The sequence below is a fragment of the Thermobia domestica genome, chromosome 7 (assembly GCF_964235325.1).
Source record: "Thermobia domestica chromosome 7, izTheDome1.hap1.1, whole genome shotgun sequence".
Taxonomy (NCBI): Eukaryota; Metazoa; Arthropoda; class Insecta; order Zygentoma; family Lepismatidae; genus Thermobia; species Thermobia domestica.
In genome coordinates, this window is record NC_137460.1 from 251,572,469 (window position 1) to 251,591,040 (window position 18,572).

Sequence of the window (18,572 nt, forward strand, 5' to 3'; positions counted from 1 at the left end):
TCCGCTTTTAGTAAAAATATTTACATGTCCTCAATTTTTGTGTCAGAAAAGTTAACAATTGCGAGAACTGGTCGAAATTGCAGCTACAAAAAACTATTGGTATAACGACAAAGAAACAAAGGAAGAGTATAACAACTTTAAAATATTAAAAAGAAAAGTCATTTCAATCAGCTTAAAATCTGTAGTTATGTTTGTATTATAGTCTGATACTTTGTCAAAGTAAATTTTAATAGGTACTTAATTTTTGCATCTATTGATATATAGCTACGTGGTTACATCTGATACATATTTAAACCCAATTACGAAATGAATATATTTGAGAAGCAGAGAGTTTTCAATTTCTTGTAATCTTTATCTATTATTTTGAAATACATATTATGACTCCTGAATTTCAAGTAAAGGGTTTGTGGACAAGCATTTGCACCTTCGTCACCCTTAGATTATTACTAATCCCTGTACGTTTGTGCTCAAAACATAGAATTGAAATTTTTTATAACCTGGTGTAATGCCATTCGGAGAAATCAAAATTCTCTATTGGGTTTGTAATCTACCTGTTAGAGGAATTTTTCTAAACAATGTTCCTGGAGTATTATTAGAAATGTGAAACTCTTTCGTCGTTATCGTTAAAAGTAAAAAGGGGCGTGTGAATATAAATGATAAAATCTGAACACCGAAAAATGGAAGAAATATGTTATCCATCAGATTATACGAGATAGGAAGCTGAAGTGTTTGAAATATTTTTTTTAATATGTTGGGTGTCTACAATTAAGTGCCATTTTAACATGCTAAATTCATTGAAATGGGTATCATAAAGGCTGAAATAGAATAAAATTTGTATGTCAAAAATTATAATCTGACGAGACTTTCTCGTTAGAAAGAGGTCAGTTGCACACTAGCGTTTTACTTTGAAGAGGCTGTTGCGTGCATCAGTGTTTTGGGAAATACAACATTCAAGAGGGAAAATATGAACAATCTGCATATTATAACTGAGTACACAAACATGACATCCAGCTAATCTAGTATTAGCTAAGGAAATGGGTGAACTGAGTGAAATTAAATTTTACAGTGAAGCTAGCACCTGTATCTCAGCCAGAAAACTTCTTTCCTTATTGTTTACGTGATTGTCATTACAATGAAAATAATACGAGTAAGAGAGGAGATTTAAATTTTACGGGAAAATTAGAGTATCTGACGAGTGGATTATGTTAGGGAGGTAAAATTTGTCGTATAAAATCTTTACTCAATACCAGCGAGCAAGTGGCCTACGCCCAATGAGATCAGAACGGGAATTTTTTTAATATATAAATTTACCATGATATAAAGTTAATATATAATATATAGATCTCCATCACGAATTGCCTGATGCAGTTAAGTGATCACATTTTTGCTAGCATATTTAAAGAAAACTACGTTTCATACGGGTGTTGTGAAATAAGCTGTAAACCCATATAACTTCGAATCCACTTATAGACTTAATTAGAAGTTTTAACACGTGCAACGTGAAAAACAGTAAAAAACAGCTAGTAGTGTACGACGTGAGAAATATTTACTTTGAAACAAAGTATTTTCATCATTTCTCTTTTAAATAACACCTTTATCCTTTCCAAACGTGCTTCCTTACTGATATGGTACATTATACATCTCGGAAAAAAAACATCGAAGAGTCATTATTTCTTCCTCAATAATTCATATTTATATTACCTGTTTCATTTAGTCGTTACTACAATACAACACTCACGAGACAAAACTTATGGACACACTTCACTACGTGTCTACGTAGCTTGAGAGCGTTATACATAATAAGACTCTTTTAAACACAAATTTGACGGAATAAATATTACTTAAGACTATATGCCTAAGAACACTTGACATTCATATACCCTTCAACGTAAAGACTAGAAAAAGATAATTCACAATTAAAATAAAGATTAAAAAAAAAACCTTTCCCGACTTCAAAAACACATTCCGAAGAAAGTATACATTTTATTTACATTTTCTTTGTCAAATTGCAAATTTATATGCAGAAAGGCGTCTTGAAACCAGTCCACATTTCATTAAAGTAAGAATTAAAATCACGATCCTGCACGAATTTTGAACCAGGGAGAATAAGCGTAAGTTTGCTCAGGGTTTTATTTACTGAACGATCTGCGAAATTTCAAAATTGAAGTTAAGCATTGGTTTTCTGCCCATTCTGTTTAGAGGTCAGATGTGATCAGGTTTGTGTTTCGCTGGTTACAAGCCGGTAAAACATACTGTGCACACGTTCGCGAAATTAGGAATGACGGCCGAATGAGTTAATTGTTTGGAGCCCCACATCTCATAAATTTATATTCTCAACTGGACATCATCCTGCATTAAACCGTTTAACTTGGATTACCATCACCTATTGTTAGAGCATCTTACTCTAAAAATTTATCTTATCGTTTTTAACATAACAACGTTTCACAAGAATTTTAGTTCCCATACGTATTACTAACGCAAGCGACGTGACAAACCTATCGTAGAAATATCGACTTCATTCTCTAAAAATATATGGTGTCTTACCATTGTAGATGTTACGACGTAGACTTTCTTTTCCTTCATCTCTCGATAAGTAAGTTATTAAAAATTTAGCAGTCCTTTTTCCGCGTGTTAGTAACTATCTTTAACCCTTTCAGCCCTCATCTACACAATTGTGCAGGTAGATAGAATCACTATTATATACAATATCGGCCAAACATGCACAAGTGACAGGTTAATTTTTCCGAAAGCTACTATTAAAAAAATAGACCATATTTATGAGGACTAGTAGATCATAATAGATTAGAAAAACACGTTTCTATGTTTGTTTCCTTTTGAATATATTTAAAGAAATAGTCTGGGTAGAAAGGGATATAAATCGATACCCTGCACTTGTAACAATTAAGTTTAATTGAAGGTGAGATAGACAAGAAAATCATCCTTTTCTCAATTTGTTTTTTCTTGAGAATTATTGACATTTGAGATGACATTTTTAAATCTGTTCAACTGATATTTTCTCCCTCCTGATCGTTTCAAGTAAAACTGTAGCTACGTGGTAGGTCTATTCTAACAACAAAATTTATTCTATTGATTACAGCAACAACTAATAATTACATAATTATTATACATCCAAACAATTTTTTCCTACAACGTGATATTACTAGTATTGACCTTTAGAATTTTACAAACTAGTATACTCCGAAGACACACATATCAATTAAAGTTAAATCAACGGGACGAAACTTTATTGACATAATTATTGATGCACTAAGAAATATATCATTATATACCAAAAGGTTGACACAAAGAGGAATAAAACTCATGAACTTACGCTTTTCTTGTAAGTCGTGGGCTTTACCAGAGAGCTAATATCTTCAGCTTTCCTTTATAAGGTAGTTAGTACAGGGAAAGAAGCGGGCAAAATATTGCAAACAAATAGAAATAAGCAAATAAGAAAGTGTTCAAAAATCTCACAAAAACGTTTTGCTTACACTAAGACAACTGTAAGACAACTATACCCATCAAATTCTAAATGTTACAAAATTTCTAAAATATTTGCGTTTATGAACAAGTGTTACAGTCTTAGCGCAATGTGCGAAATAACCAACGTAAATGTCGGAATGGTAAAAACTGTCGTGGTTAAAACATACATCATTGTCTGAAAGAGGAACAAAATAACAGCATCCCTGTATACTAGGATAATATTTCAATTCAGGATAAAGGTATAAATTGATGGCAGTGAAGGACAAAGTCTGAAGACTGGATATTTTCTTTAACCATTCACGTAACTTCTGCGAAATATCTGTTTCATAGCTACTACTCTTTTATGTATGACTAACAGTATGAACCTGATGGGGTGTATTAAACGTGTTATACAATACCCAAGTTAAAAAAAAAAGTTTATATCGTTTCACAGACTTCCAAAATATGCGAATTCAGACTTTGAAACATGGATGGATTAATAGATTTGAACTATCTTCGTTGTTGGTTAAGTACATTCGATAATTGTGTAAGTTGTGTTAAGATGCTGAGAAGTACTGGAAATAAATACTTCTCGCTATATTACAATATGCACTCTATAGCAATAAACGTTGTAGCTGAAAATGCTTAATTTAAATCAATTCAAGTTTGAATAGAGAGTTAAGTAAGAGTTTGGAACGTATTCTTTAGAAGGCTGAATCAATTGCAACAAAACGTTTCTCAATATTTTTTTAACGTTTAATAGTTGTCATATTACGCTAGATTCGAAACCAGATTTGGTATGCCTGTTCTAAAATGTAGTGTGAAAGTGTCTGTGTGTGTGTGTGTACAAACAAAACGAATACAATTTTAACACAGATAATTTTTTTATATCAGGATAAAAATCCATAGGTCATTTTTAAACAGGTGCTGACACATAATGAGTTTCCAAATACGTGATTTGACAGAGCGAGTATTATCAGAAAACTGAGGCTTTAGCACCAACACTGAGTAAAAGGTTTAGCTGCATAGCACACAGTGACAGTAACTTTCTGAGTAAAGGAAAAAAAAGCATTGTTGTAAAAAAAATGTGATATGGCATCGTTTTATATTTTCTGCGAACACATCCTTAACTAATCACTGCTAATCCACGACAATTAAGTTTGAAATAAATAAGTAATTATTAATAAATATGAACACATAGAAACCCATTTTGAAGAAAAAATACGAAAGTGTAATCATATATGACGAAATTTCATTTAACCTACCCTACTCCATGAACACACAATCTAAGATAACATACGAGAAATGCAGGAAAAGAAATAATAATATACATATAGAGACATGTTTACAAAGAAAATTGTTTCACCTGATGTGACTAGAACCCGCGACCATTTATTCCAGATGTCAACACTTTAGCCATCTGACCACCATGTCAACCTTGCAAGCATTGGTTCGTCCATTTTATTTGCTGTACAAAAAGGCAAAATTAAATCAAGATGTCATAAATTAGTACGTAAAAAATATCCGTAGTATACACGGCATAACCCCTCAAACAGCACATTCCGGGCACAGAAATAATCCACGCAGTCAAAAGAAAGAAAGCGTAGTGTGAAGATATTTGACCAAACCTAGCACCCACTAACCACTGGTCAATAAAATTTAAGATAATCCACAAGAAATGCATATATATATATATATTAAGAGAAGAATATAGTTTGAGAGTAACAGATAACTTGTACCAGACGATATTTGAACACGGTTTTTTTTATAGAATAACACGACACAGTATGGTCGTATTTATGTGAAACCTTGCAATTAGCATTTTCGAAGTTTTATTTATTTATTTATTTTTTTTTTGCTCGTATATTACCTAACAAAGCTACGAGATGTCATTCACGCACGGTTTACTGGTAAGAACACCTCCTTCAAGAGCTAGAGCTGGCCTTATATATGTATGAAATAACTTTTTTAATCCTCCTTAAAGAACTAGTGCTCATATCGCAAATTTAGAAAAAAAAAACTTTAAATCCTCGATTTCTTCCTGTTCACCCCAACCATAGGTTGGTGGGCAACATGGAAATTTTGAAACTTTTCACTCTATTGGGAGATCAGATTTATACCTTGATAAGGTTTCTTCTTCGTAACTGTCTATATGTTGAATCCTTGGTCTTCCTCTTTATGCTATTCCTATTACCTCTCCCTATCCAAAAATGAAATGAAATGTTTGAGTTTTACGTCCCACGCTTATGCCGGTTAGGCTAAAGAGACGGTGATGATGAGTAATGAATGAAATTGTGGAATGAATAAAGTGGGAGGAAACGGGAGATCCCCGAGAAAACCCAGGCACATGGTGTGTGTCCACCACAAAGTTCACTTGGCGGGGACTGGGATCGAACCCAGGACCCCTAGCACCAGAGGTGAAGACTCTACCAATGAGCCACCGCGGCGCACTTTTCCCTATCCAATCGGAGTGCCGAGTAAGATAGCCAAGCACGCTATTCTTCTTTTCCCTATTATTTTCATTACATTTGACATTTTTGAGTTTTACGTCCCACGATTATGCCGGTTAGGTTAAAGGAGACGACGATGAGAGATGAATGAAATGGTGGAATGAAGAAAGTGAGAGGAAACAGGATAACCCCGACAAAACCCACTCACACGGTATTATTTTCATGAAGTAGTACTGGCCCCACCCTATCGCGTTTTGGATTTTGACTCCGACCTTTATATGACGTCAAAGGTCAATGACCTTAGCCCGGGGTCAATGACCTATGGGTACAAAGGACCACACCCTCTAAATTTTGTAAATAGCCAAATCTAAAAATTTGGTATGGTAGCCTAGGACCAAATTATGTACCTTTATCAGAATTGAGGGTCTACGTCGTTCCCTTTCATGAGTAAAAAATTGCCAAAAATTCAAATTTCTGAGGTTTTTGACCTGATTTCTCCCCTTTTATAAGCTGTTATTATCCCATATGGTTATATGGGCGTATACAGGGGCCCATTACCTTTCATAAGACATGGGTATATTAATGCACACCTTGAAAAATTTGGTAGGGGTACCTTCGCACACCCCTCAAATTTTGGAAATTGCCCATTTTATACATTGGTATAATAGTACACGACAACAATATATATTACTATAACCTCGTTCCCTTTTAGGGGTACAAAATTGCCAAAATATAAACGCAAGCAATACGTTGTACCACGTGTTTCGTTTTTTACCTAATTTATTCCATTGGATGAGGTCCTATTACCTTATATGGTTATATGGTCACGTATCGGGATTCATTTCCTATCATAAGACATAGGTACATGTGTGCACCAGTTTAAATTTTGGGGAGGGGTACTCTGGCCCACCCCTTTAATTTTGGAAATTGCCCCTTTTATATGTTTGGTATTATAGTATAAGACCCTAATATACATTAATATAAATTTTGGTGCTTCACGTCGTTTCCTTTCGTGGGTACGAAATTGCCAATTTTAGTACAACCACGTGTTTGGTTTTGGCTCAATTTATCCCCTTGGATGAGGTCCTATTACCTTATATGGTTATATGGTCATGTATATATTGGCCCATTTCCTATTATAAGACATGGGTACATTGATGCACCCTTTAAAAACTAGGAGGGGGTATTTGGGCTCATCCACTCGGTTTTAGAAATTGTTTAATATAAGCATTTGGTATCATAGTACAGGACTTCAATATGTATCACTATAAATTTGGATGGTCCACATCGTTCCCTTTCATGGGTAAAGAACTACCAAAAATCAAATTTCGGAGGTTATTGACCCCGTTTGATAAGGATTTAACACGTTATATGGGTATGTACAGAGGTTTATTACCTTCATATGGTTATGTTCCCTTTTAAATTTGGGAATTATCAAATAACAAAATTCGGTAAACGTTTTCTAGGACCCATTGTAGATGTTGGTGTTCCTCTTATGGCCAAATATTCAAAATTTAAAGGTTATTGACCTATTTTTTGAAACGGCTTTATTATTGAATAAGTACAGGATTTATTACTTTTCCATAAGACACAGGTGTATTTGTGTACCAATCTTAAATTTTGGGAGGGGCACATTTCTTATTGTCATATCAATAATTGGTAATTGTTCTTAAAATTGGATGGTATCTCATTCATTGGGTAAATCATTGTGAAATATTAGTATGATCACGTGATCAGTTATTGACCTATGATGGAATTAAAAGTCCAGAACATTGGTACATTGAAACTTTGTAGGATAATTTGAGAATTGTCAAATGAAATTGCGTCATTGTTTTTGATTATTCCAGCCTATGGACCAAATATAAACGTAAGCAATATGATGTACCACGTGATTGACCTTAATGGGGTAGTGTACAGGGATTCATTTCCTTTGTTGTGGTACTTCTTAAGTTTGAGTACACACTTGCAGAAAACAGTTGGTTCTACTCAGGTAAACAACTGACGGACTTTATTGCCCTTATTGACCATATAATGATATGATTAATTCTAAGACTTAGGTATATCGAGAGAAGTATTCTTTAAATTTGGGAATTGTGATAAACAGAACTTTAACATAAGGTGCAAAATTTGAAACAATACTTTGAACTTTAGCCACAGCTCATAGTCTAAGATCATTGGTGGTGGTTGATTTGACCTTGAGCTTTAGAAATCTGATAGCTAACCTTATTGAATCTTATGACTCATAGACGAAAGGCAATACATGCTACAACACTTTGAAATTTAATCACAAATTAACGTAATCTGACACTAGGAAAGTTATTGTTGATGCAATTTGATTGGCTGATCACTATCTTTCATGCAATCTGATTGGTTGATCACTATCTTTCGCGCAATCTGCTTGGCTGATGATTTTCAAATCTTTGCTGCATTCAGTTTTAAGTTTTATTTGACATTTAAAAATATTGGTTTCGTTCAACATTTTGCACTCTGATAAATATGATTAAAACCGTTTATTTGTTAATCGAATAGTTAAAAACCGGATAAAGTTTGACGGTTAACCGTCAAACTTAGAATTTTTAGTTTGAAAATTTTTTTTGAAAATTCTTGTTTCAAATTTTTTTCAGAATGTTGTTTAAAATTTTCTGACGTTTTTCAATTTTTTTGAAATTTCTTTGAAAATTTTTCGTTTGAAATTTTTAAAATTTTTTTCTTTCAAAATTTTGTTTGAAAATTTTTTGTTTAAAATTTTTTCTTCGAATTTTTTTGGGAAATTTTTCGTTTCCAAATTTTGTTTAGTTTTTTTATTTTTTTTTCAAAATTTTGTGTGAAAAATTTTTTCGTTTCAAAATTTTGTTTGAATTTTTTCGTTTCCAAATTTTTCGTTTCAAAATTTTTTCAATTTTTTTTGTAAACTTTTTTGTTTGAAATTTTTGTTTCAAAGTTTGGTTTTACATTTTTAAAAGTTTGTGCACTCATTAGTAAAGAACCGGAACTGTTTAGAACAAAAACCTCTGGCAACAATGTTTATCATGGTGCAATAGTTCACTTCAGACATGATAATGCAACGTCATCAGTTTTTGCATCATATATAAGTATCGTTCGAGTTAGTATTCATAAAACCGTCATCATGGCTACTTGTCTGCAGTTTCTGAACACACGTGATGTGATGAAATCATTTACCAAGATTACTGATTTACAACAGAATGTACCTTATAGAATCTTAGCTAGCCAAAAAATCCCTACAAAGTTTGGATTAATAATCGTAGTAAAGCTTTAACATGATAAGAATATAATTTTACCAGCAAGATCATGGAAGCATCAAAACAAGAAGAACTGCTGCTTTTCTTAAATACTGGATCTGTATCTTTATGTTACAAAGGGTTCTTGGGTCGAAGTCATCAATTTGAATTTAGTACACAGCCGGGTCAATGAATTTGGTTTCGTCAGCAATTGTGATAAAATCATGAATTCAAACGTCAGCACATCCTTTGACGTCAGACATAGCTGTATGCAGAATGCGATCTATGAACTTGATTTGTCAGCATGACGTCAGCAACTGTGATGAAATCATGAATTCAAACGTCAGCACATTCCTTTTCTATGATGTCAGCAATAACTCTATGAAATCAGCAAATACAGTGTCAGCCCATGAGATCATTTGAGCAAGTGCTTTTCAGGAGGAAAGATGTGTACTTCTAACGAAATAGAATTCCCCTTCGCAAGCTATTATCCAATAAATATATTTCAAACAAAACATGTGATGATTGGTATCAGTGCTAGAACATTTGAACCTGTGATTCGATTGGGCAAAGCAGAACAATTTGGTGTAAAATTGAACTTTGAAGAATGGCAAATATTATATTCACGAATCGACCAAATGAATGATTATTTTCAGGATGAGCTAAATGTGACCATAGTCAAATCATTAGACTCAAATCACGAAGTGGTGCTGCGTACAGTCCTCGAAGAGAAGATGGTGCTGTTACGTAAAAAGCATACCCTAGCATGTCCCTCGCAACATGGTGTATGTCCCTCGCAACATGGTGTATGTCCCTCGCAACATGGTGTATGTCCCTCGCAACATGGTGTATCTAACGCAAACGGAATGGAACAAACTCATCAACGTATTCCAGTGTGTTAAACATGCAGTGGAAGTGTGCAACAAACAAGTATATTCCTGAAAAAGTACTATTTTGAAAAATGTGTCATGCATATTGTACAACATGTATCTAGATGTTGTGATGGTTGTCACCACCGTTCGTGGGTGCATACCTGTATTGATAAACAGTTTATTTGTGATCAAATGGACATTGAGTTTAGTAGGGGATAAATGTATGTTCTAGCGCACTTTCACCCCACCCCTCAATAACATAGCGCACCCCTGCTTCCAAATATCTTATAATCTACCCCCTAATAATTTTTAACACTTCCTATCCCTCAAATAACTTCTATCACATCTCAAATAACTTCTATCTTACTCATAATAACTTCTAATGCATTCTAGCACTAAATCTAGTCACAAAAAATCATTAAATCTGGTTATAGCCGGTTTTGACTTCAAAAATCAGTAAATCTGGTTATAACCGGTTTTGACATCAAAAATTACTAAATCTAGTTACAAAAACAAAAAATCACTAAATCTAGTTACAAAAATCTGATTATAAATGGTTTTGACTTCAAAAATCATTAAATCTGGTTACAAAAACAAAAAATCACTAAATTTAGTTATAAAAATCACTAAATTTAGTAAAATAAAATTACAAAAACACTTTTATGATTTTACCATAAAAGTTAACTAAATTCTACATAATTACATAATAGTTACAAATTAGTATATTGATAGTTACAAGTTCGGATATTGATAATGGAATCTTCTGTTAACCTCATTCTCTATAGGAAACAATGACTTCTTAAACTCTGTCCACTGATCATAATTCAAGCTGAATAGACAGCCGTTAATATCAAAAACAACTTGAACTTCGGTCTGCACATTTTTCACAATTAAATTGAAATTATTAGTAAGTATAAATTTCTTTCGAGGATCCATTCTATCCAGTCCATTTTTTACTTCTGACAACATATTTTTGTTCATTTTTATTATTTTTGGATTTACATACAGAACTCAACAGTTGGATAATTATCTTTTAAACCAGTGTATTTGAATTTTATTCCATCTTTAACGATCTCATCAATCATTTTACCTGTTAAGTGTTTTGTAAATCTAGGTGGAAGAAATACCTTAAACTCCTCACACTCAACTAAAATACTCTTTCCAAACTTAGTTTTAATCTTTTTCATTTTCACAATCTTATATTCTGTATTTAATTCTAATTCTCTTAATCCAATAACCTGTTTTTGTTCAAGACTTCCAAGTTTATTTAAAAAATCAACATGTTTTGCCATATTTATTATATAGAATTTTTTCTAATAGCCTTGAATTTCGTTAAGTATATCATTGATTCTGTTACAATATCTCTTACATTTTCATCTGTTGATTCGCCATTCATGAGCTTAATTACATTAAGCTCATCTTTAAACAGTCCAATTCGATTCACCATATTTTTATAATATTCTTTCTTTGAAGCTATATTAAACCGTGTAGATAAACCAGTGATTACAGCAGAAGCCGAAGCGAATGCAGTTGTAATAATTGAATACACTGTAACAGGAATAAATACATTGATGAACCCTGTAGAAGCTGATAATAGAATTGATAACGTTATAAGAGTAGTATAAACACATTTTATTCTCTTGAACTTCCTTTTGTTTTTCATTAATAACTTCTCAAGATTTAATATAGTATCTTCAATTAACACAATTACATTCTCACGTGGAATGTTATCTGAAATAGTCATTTTATTAAATAAGTTTTTATGATATTGTCATAAAAACACTTACAAACTAAAGAAATCCAATAAACATATAATTGATTTATATCTTCTCAATTATTTTTTCTTTCTCAACATCATACTCTAAATTTTTCTTACCAATCATAACAACATAGCAAATTGTTTTATCTGGTACATCGCTTTCAAAATTTACAGTCAGTTTCAAATTAGTTCTATCACTTACAGTTACTGATTTATGCTTGCTTGTGTTAATTACGAACATCGGCCTATTGTCTAAAAATTCTTTAGGATAATAAAACATTTCAGTATTTCCAATTGTAGCTCGCTTATATACCATATACATTTCATACACTTTCAAACACTTATGTTTTGCAAAATCTAAGTTTAAAGATTCTAATGGGAAAGATTCATTTCTAGAATTACGAAAATGGATATTCTGAACTTTACAATGATCAAAATAGCTTGAATCTCTTTCTTGATTATCATTTCTATCAGTTTGAAAAAAGGCAATCACGAAATTAGGCATATCAAATTCACTTGAGTTAAATTGTGTGGTTAAATCAAATTCTAAATATTTGCCACTAACTGATTTCTGTAAACATTGATATGTGTTGAATGAAATAGGAATCTTACCTTCTTTTAACATATTAGATCTTAACAAGGTGGCATAGTTAGGTTCATAATTAACAATAGGCATTCTTAACTCCATATTTGTAATCTTAAGTTTACCTGGATGTGGTTGATCATTCTCAAATGTTCCATCCTGCTTTTTTGTTTTCCAAATAGCAAATGCATTATCATCAGAACCACTTCTTTTAAATGTATATTTCAAACCTTCTTTCCACATAATATCTTTAAAATCTGAACAAAATCCTGGCAAAAGTCTTAGCAAAAACACTATTTCTTCATCTGTTCTTGCCCACGTAATTCCTTCCCATCCACATTCATCATAGTGATTTGCCTCTGGTTTTGAAATCGTACATGTGTTTACAGCTGTTGAAATTAAACCAGGATAATCTATAATATCTAATATATGTCCATGCTTAGTAACTTGAATTTGAGAAAACAAATGTGGGAAGAAATTATTAATAAGTCTAATATTTTGACCAGTAGTATATTCTCCATCAGCGTCTCTACCTCTATTTTCAAAAGTTACATAAATATCAGCATAATAAGGATGTATGAAGCCATCACCTACGTCAATATCAAATTCAATAGACCTGTTTGGCTTATTTAAATTCTCGATTTTTTTGATTAGGTTTAAAGGATTGTAATTCATATGACTCTATCTTATCCATATTTATTATAAAAAATATTTGTAATCGTTTTATGAATTAAACCCATAAAATAAACCTATAAAAACTTAAATATAACTTCTCCAAATATCCTTATTTCTATCCACCTGACTAATAATTTCTGAAAAACTATACCCATCTGTAAACATTTTTAATACTATAATGCATAAATGTCCACAAATTACCTCGTTAAAATGTTGTATACGGCTGCTATTGTACTCTATATTATGTCCAAAATATTTTACGAGTGTTTTTGGCGGATTACCTCCAAATGAATCAAACATATACTTTCTATTTCCTTTTTTCCAATAACAAATCCAATGCGTTCCTATATTATTAGACGTATCAAAATTAACAATACCACACTCATTCTTCCTTGGTTGTTTAGGCAATTCATCACTCATAAATACACCTCTAAAGTTTCTTATCTTAAGTTTTTTAACAAGTTGTATTAGATCTAAATTACTTAAAGGTTTAATTTCTTCTTTTTCTTTACTGTTTTGGAGTTTACGTTTTTTGAAAGCTTACCACCTTGTTTTTCTTCCATTGCTAAGTTATGTCGCTTTTGTTCTTCTAATTCCATTTTATTCTTTTTTGCATCATCTACAGTCTTAGCAATAGCAGCCGCACCTCCAGCAACAGAACCTAGAGCACCTATTAAAGCTATAAAATCGTTGGAATAGTAAATATAAAACCGTCATAATGAACTTTATTATCATTTGTCTTCATTTCTTTGTTTATTTTCTTAAGTTGTGGTATAGAAAGAGATAGAGACATACATTGCCCTTTACTTACTTTTGCTTCTTTTTGTTTGAGTTGTTTGTTAGTTAAAATGTGATCTATATTTAATTGGTTAAGTTCCTCATTAATAATCGTAAATGTAAAACCTTTTAACTGCATATTTATTATATAGTTAAAAGCTTTTATGAAAAATTTCCATAAAAAGTACATATAAACCTAAATCTAAAAAGTACATATAAACCTAAACCTAAACTAAATCTTACTTTTGTTACTTATAAACCTAAACCAAATCTTACTTTTGTATTCATCACTAAAGCAGTTCCAAGAGCAGGTAGTTTTTCAGTTATTAAATTAGCATCTTTAGCAAAAACTCTTTCCCAAGCTTTATTTTCTAATTCCTTATCTGCAATATGTCTTGATTCTGTATCTTTATTATCCCTATAGTATATATCATGTTCTTTACAAGCCTCATCTAATGCATTTATACCTTTATCACCTCTTTCTAATCTTTCTTGTAACTTAGTAAAAGGTCCGCAAAATTCATAACCTGGTATATGTAACTCTGGAATTCCTTTCATGTTTAAAATCCTATTCATTAATCCTTTTCCATACTTCTCACTATTCCAAAATTTTGGTGGTAGCGTATTCAATATCTTTATCAAATAACCTATACCTTTTGGATCATTAGGAATAAATTGTATGAGTTTAGAATTAATCATATCCATAATACCTACTTTCTCATTATAAAAATTCTTATTTCCAGCTTTTTCTTCTCCATCGATTACAATTAAACGATCAATTAACTTCCTCACATCATCCATCCATATATATTCTTTTGATAATTCATTGTAAACCTTTATTCCTTCTCCAGATTTTGGTGTCTTTTTTGAAGGTGTTGTTGGTTTTATATATTCATCCCAAATAGGTTTGATAATTTCTTTATATTTTTTACCTTTACTAGATTTTTGTTTTCTTGTACTTGGATCATTATTATGAAATGCAACACTAGAATCAATTACTATTTGTTTATATTTTTCTAGATCATCATCATTATAATTTGTTGGATTATGTTTTGTCAATAATTCCCATAAACCTGTTCCTGTATAATGTCGATTATTAATAACTAAATCATCACCATGAATTTTAACTTCTGCATTTCCTATCATATGTATAATTTTCCCATCTTCATCATATGGTTGTATTCCAAAACTTATATCATCTCTAGTTGCATAATATCTTGAGGCAATCTTACCAAAATGGGTTGTTGCTAAAGATTCTATTCCTTCTACTTTATATTTAATTTGTTTTCTCATCTGTTTTATTTCTCCTGTTATAGGCGTATCACTTTCATTTATAGGACTGTCATACAAAGGTGGTGTTTCTAATAAGCTTGAATCCACTCTCGCACTTTTATACACAAATGGAACTAACTCTTGAATTACATTTTTATTTTCTTCTGCTACTTTTGATATATCTTGCCCTAAATCTTTAATTGCATCAATAACAGGCTGATCTTGTTCTTTAAATTTCTCATACTTATTTCGATTACTTTGTTTAATTTCCTTAAATCTTTTAATAAGTTCTTCTTTTAACTTAATATACTTCTTAGCTTTATTAACATCCATTTATTATATAAAGAAAAAATAAAAACGTAACATAACATAACATAATATATACGTTCACCTACATTCATATACGTTTTGTTTACACTTTAAGAAATTCTTTAATTTTATTTCTATATTTACCATTATTCACCTTCCTAGTCATATCTATTGTTAAGAAACCATGTTCTTCACTCCAACACTTGCTACATAATGATTGTAATTTTTCAAACGACATATCAGATGCAACAAATTCATCATATATATGTTTTAAATTTACATTGTCCTGTCTAAATATACAAAGAAAGTTTAGGTTATCTCTAATTAATTGTTTTGGTACTTTAGAATAGTTTTGTCCAAGATAGAAACAGTTCAAACCCTTATGACGACCTCGAGTAAAATATTCTCTAGCGTGATTTTGTTCTTCTAATATGAAATCATCAAATACTACCACAGAATAGTCCTCACATTCATCTAATGGAATAATCTCTTCATTGTTTCCTTTTATTATTGCTATTGTCTCCTTAATATTACGTTTTATATCTCGAAAAAGTTGTATTAAGTGTTGGTATTTAGGTTGAATTAAACTTTTAGAATAGATATAAACATTTGCATATTTTAACCATTTAGGTGCCAACAAAAAATTATCAATCATTAGCGTTGTCTTACCACACTAGGTCCAACTATTAACATCTTATATCATCAGGTAACAACTCACCATTCCTCTTTCTCTTCGCCGTTTCTTCTGTTAACCTTACTTTAATATCCCAATTATCCATTTTAATTATTTATTATATAATAAATGAAAGTATTTAATTTAAATGGTTATTCATCTGTATTAAACATGTCTTTGCACTACCCATTTGAAAACGATTTAGAAGTAGCTGTTGCAGGATTTTACACAACATACTTAACTCCAAACATTACAGAAAAGAACAACAAATTAACATTTTGTAATAGTAACACAAAATTTACAAAACAACTCATTATTCAGCCTGGTCAATATAGTTTACAAGAATTAGAAGAATATATTAAATCAAACCTTCCATATACCAACGACCCTTTTAAAAATATTCAATTTACTGAGGATAGAAGGAAAAATAGAGTTAAAATATTTAGCCAGCAATGTGATATAACCTTAGACACCATTAACACTGTATTAGGTTTTAGTGATAAAAACTTGGTTAGAAACACAGAACATGTTGGAGATAAGCCACCAAGGTTTCATCCGTTTGATACTATAAATATTCATTGTGATTTAGCAGAAGGTATGATTTTAAAACATGATACAGCACACAACGAAACAGACTTAATTGCAACATTTAGAACAAATGCAGAGTTTAGAGAACCAATTATATATGAATCTAAAGAAAAGATATTTTTCCCAATACATCACAATAAATTTAATTATTTCAAAGTTTCAATTAAAGATGAGAATGGTGATTTGATTGATTTTGGTGGAGCTCGTATAACTGTTTTACTTGCTGTTAATAATTCAAATTATTATATAATAAATATGGATATTTTTGGTAATGTTAAAAGTAAGGTAAGTGATATTAGTGAGTAGCAGCTGAAACAGTTAAGGAATTTAGATAATGTTGTTAAGAATGAAGAATTTGAAAAATATAAAAGAGAAAATTATTACATACATCAAAATTTAATGAGTCGTACAAATTTTAAATCTAAACTAAAAAAAATTTTCACAACAAATTATAGATCGTGGATTGATTTTACACAAAAAAGAATAGTTAATATAACTAATGGTATTGATCAACAAGATGCCATTACGTTAAACCAGCTCGAGTCAGTGAAAAGCGATATTAACAACCAGTTAGAAAGTGATAGAAACAAATTTGAAGATGTATTAAAATCATTACAAGACACACATATAAAGAAAGATGATATTGAGGTTTTAAAAGGCGAATATATGGAAGAATTTAAAAAGACCAATAATAATGTTACTCTTCTATTTAAAGCAAAAGTTCCTGTTTCAGAATTTAATCAATATAAGTCAGAAATATCATCCCTGTTATATACACTTACAACAAAAAAGATTTCCAAATGATGAAGAAGGAAACTTTTAAACTAATTGTGCAAAAAGAAACTATAAATTTATTATGTCGATTGAGAACTAGAAATGTTCCAAATCCAATCTTCAGAATATTTAATTTATCTAATGATTATGAGTTTCTCTACAATGGAAAAATAATTCATATGGAATCAACATTGGATAGATACTTTTTAGATATATTTTTGAACAATACTTTAGTGGTAAATCTTCCTTTAAACATTAAAAAGGGTGATAAAATTATGTTTCAAGCACAAAAAAAGTCAGCTATGGAAGAAGGTAAGTTATTATTTGTTATTATGTATATAGAAAGAGAACCTTAATAATTTTCTTTTAATAAATAATGATGTATTGTGTTAAGTGTAAGAAATCAACAGGTGCAATGAAAGGTACCATTAGAGTAGAATAGACAAAGAATGGAAGATATGTTAAGAAAGATATGTGTTGTATGTTTTACTAATAAATCCGAATTCAATAAAAAGCCCGATTGACTATATGAAGGTGAAGGTATTAGAGAAGACATTATAGAAGAAATTCATAAACCATCTAGAAAGAATTATCCTAGGTTGAGTGTTATTGTTAAAGGTATAGATGATTTATGGCAAACTGATCTTGTAGAAATGGATAGTGGTGTGTTAAAAGGTGTTTCAAAATCAAATAAAGGGTCTAAGTATTTGCTAACGATTATAGATATGTTTTCAAAATATGCATTTGCTGTTCCTGTTAAAGATAAGAGTGGTAAGAATGTTACAGAAGCATTCGAATCAGTGTTAAAAGTAAGAAAACCTAGTAACTTACAAACTGATCAAGGTAAAGAGTTTTACAATAAAGAATTTGAAGATTTGATGAGAAAAAACAATATCAGTCATTACTCAACATATAGTGGTAAAAAAGCTTCTGTTGTTGAAAGATTTAATAGAACACTTAAACAAAATATGTGGAAGAAATTTACTGTTCAAGGTAATTATAAGTGGTTAAAAATATTGCAAGGTTTGGTTGATGAATATAATAACAAAGAACATAGAATAATTGGTGTGAAACCTGTAGAAGTGAATAAGAATAATGAGCATGTGATATTGAAGAAAGTGTATAAGAAAGAATATGAG

At 31.0% G+C, this 18,572-nt stretch overlaps 2 protein-coding genes across 3 annotated transcripts in view; both read right to left on the bottom strand.

Moving 5' to 3' along the window:
- Positions 1-18,572, bottom strand: part of LOC145690811 (uncharacterized) — a 102,140-nt gene that overhangs the window by 59,723 nt on the left and 23,845 nt on the right. The gene's annotated exons all lie outside the window — the stretch shown is intronic.
- Positions 1-18,572, bottom strand: part of LOC145690810 (uncharacterized) — a 65,959-nt gene that overhangs the window by 6,661 nt on the left and 40,726 nt on the right. The gene's annotated exons all lie outside the window — the stretch shown is intronic.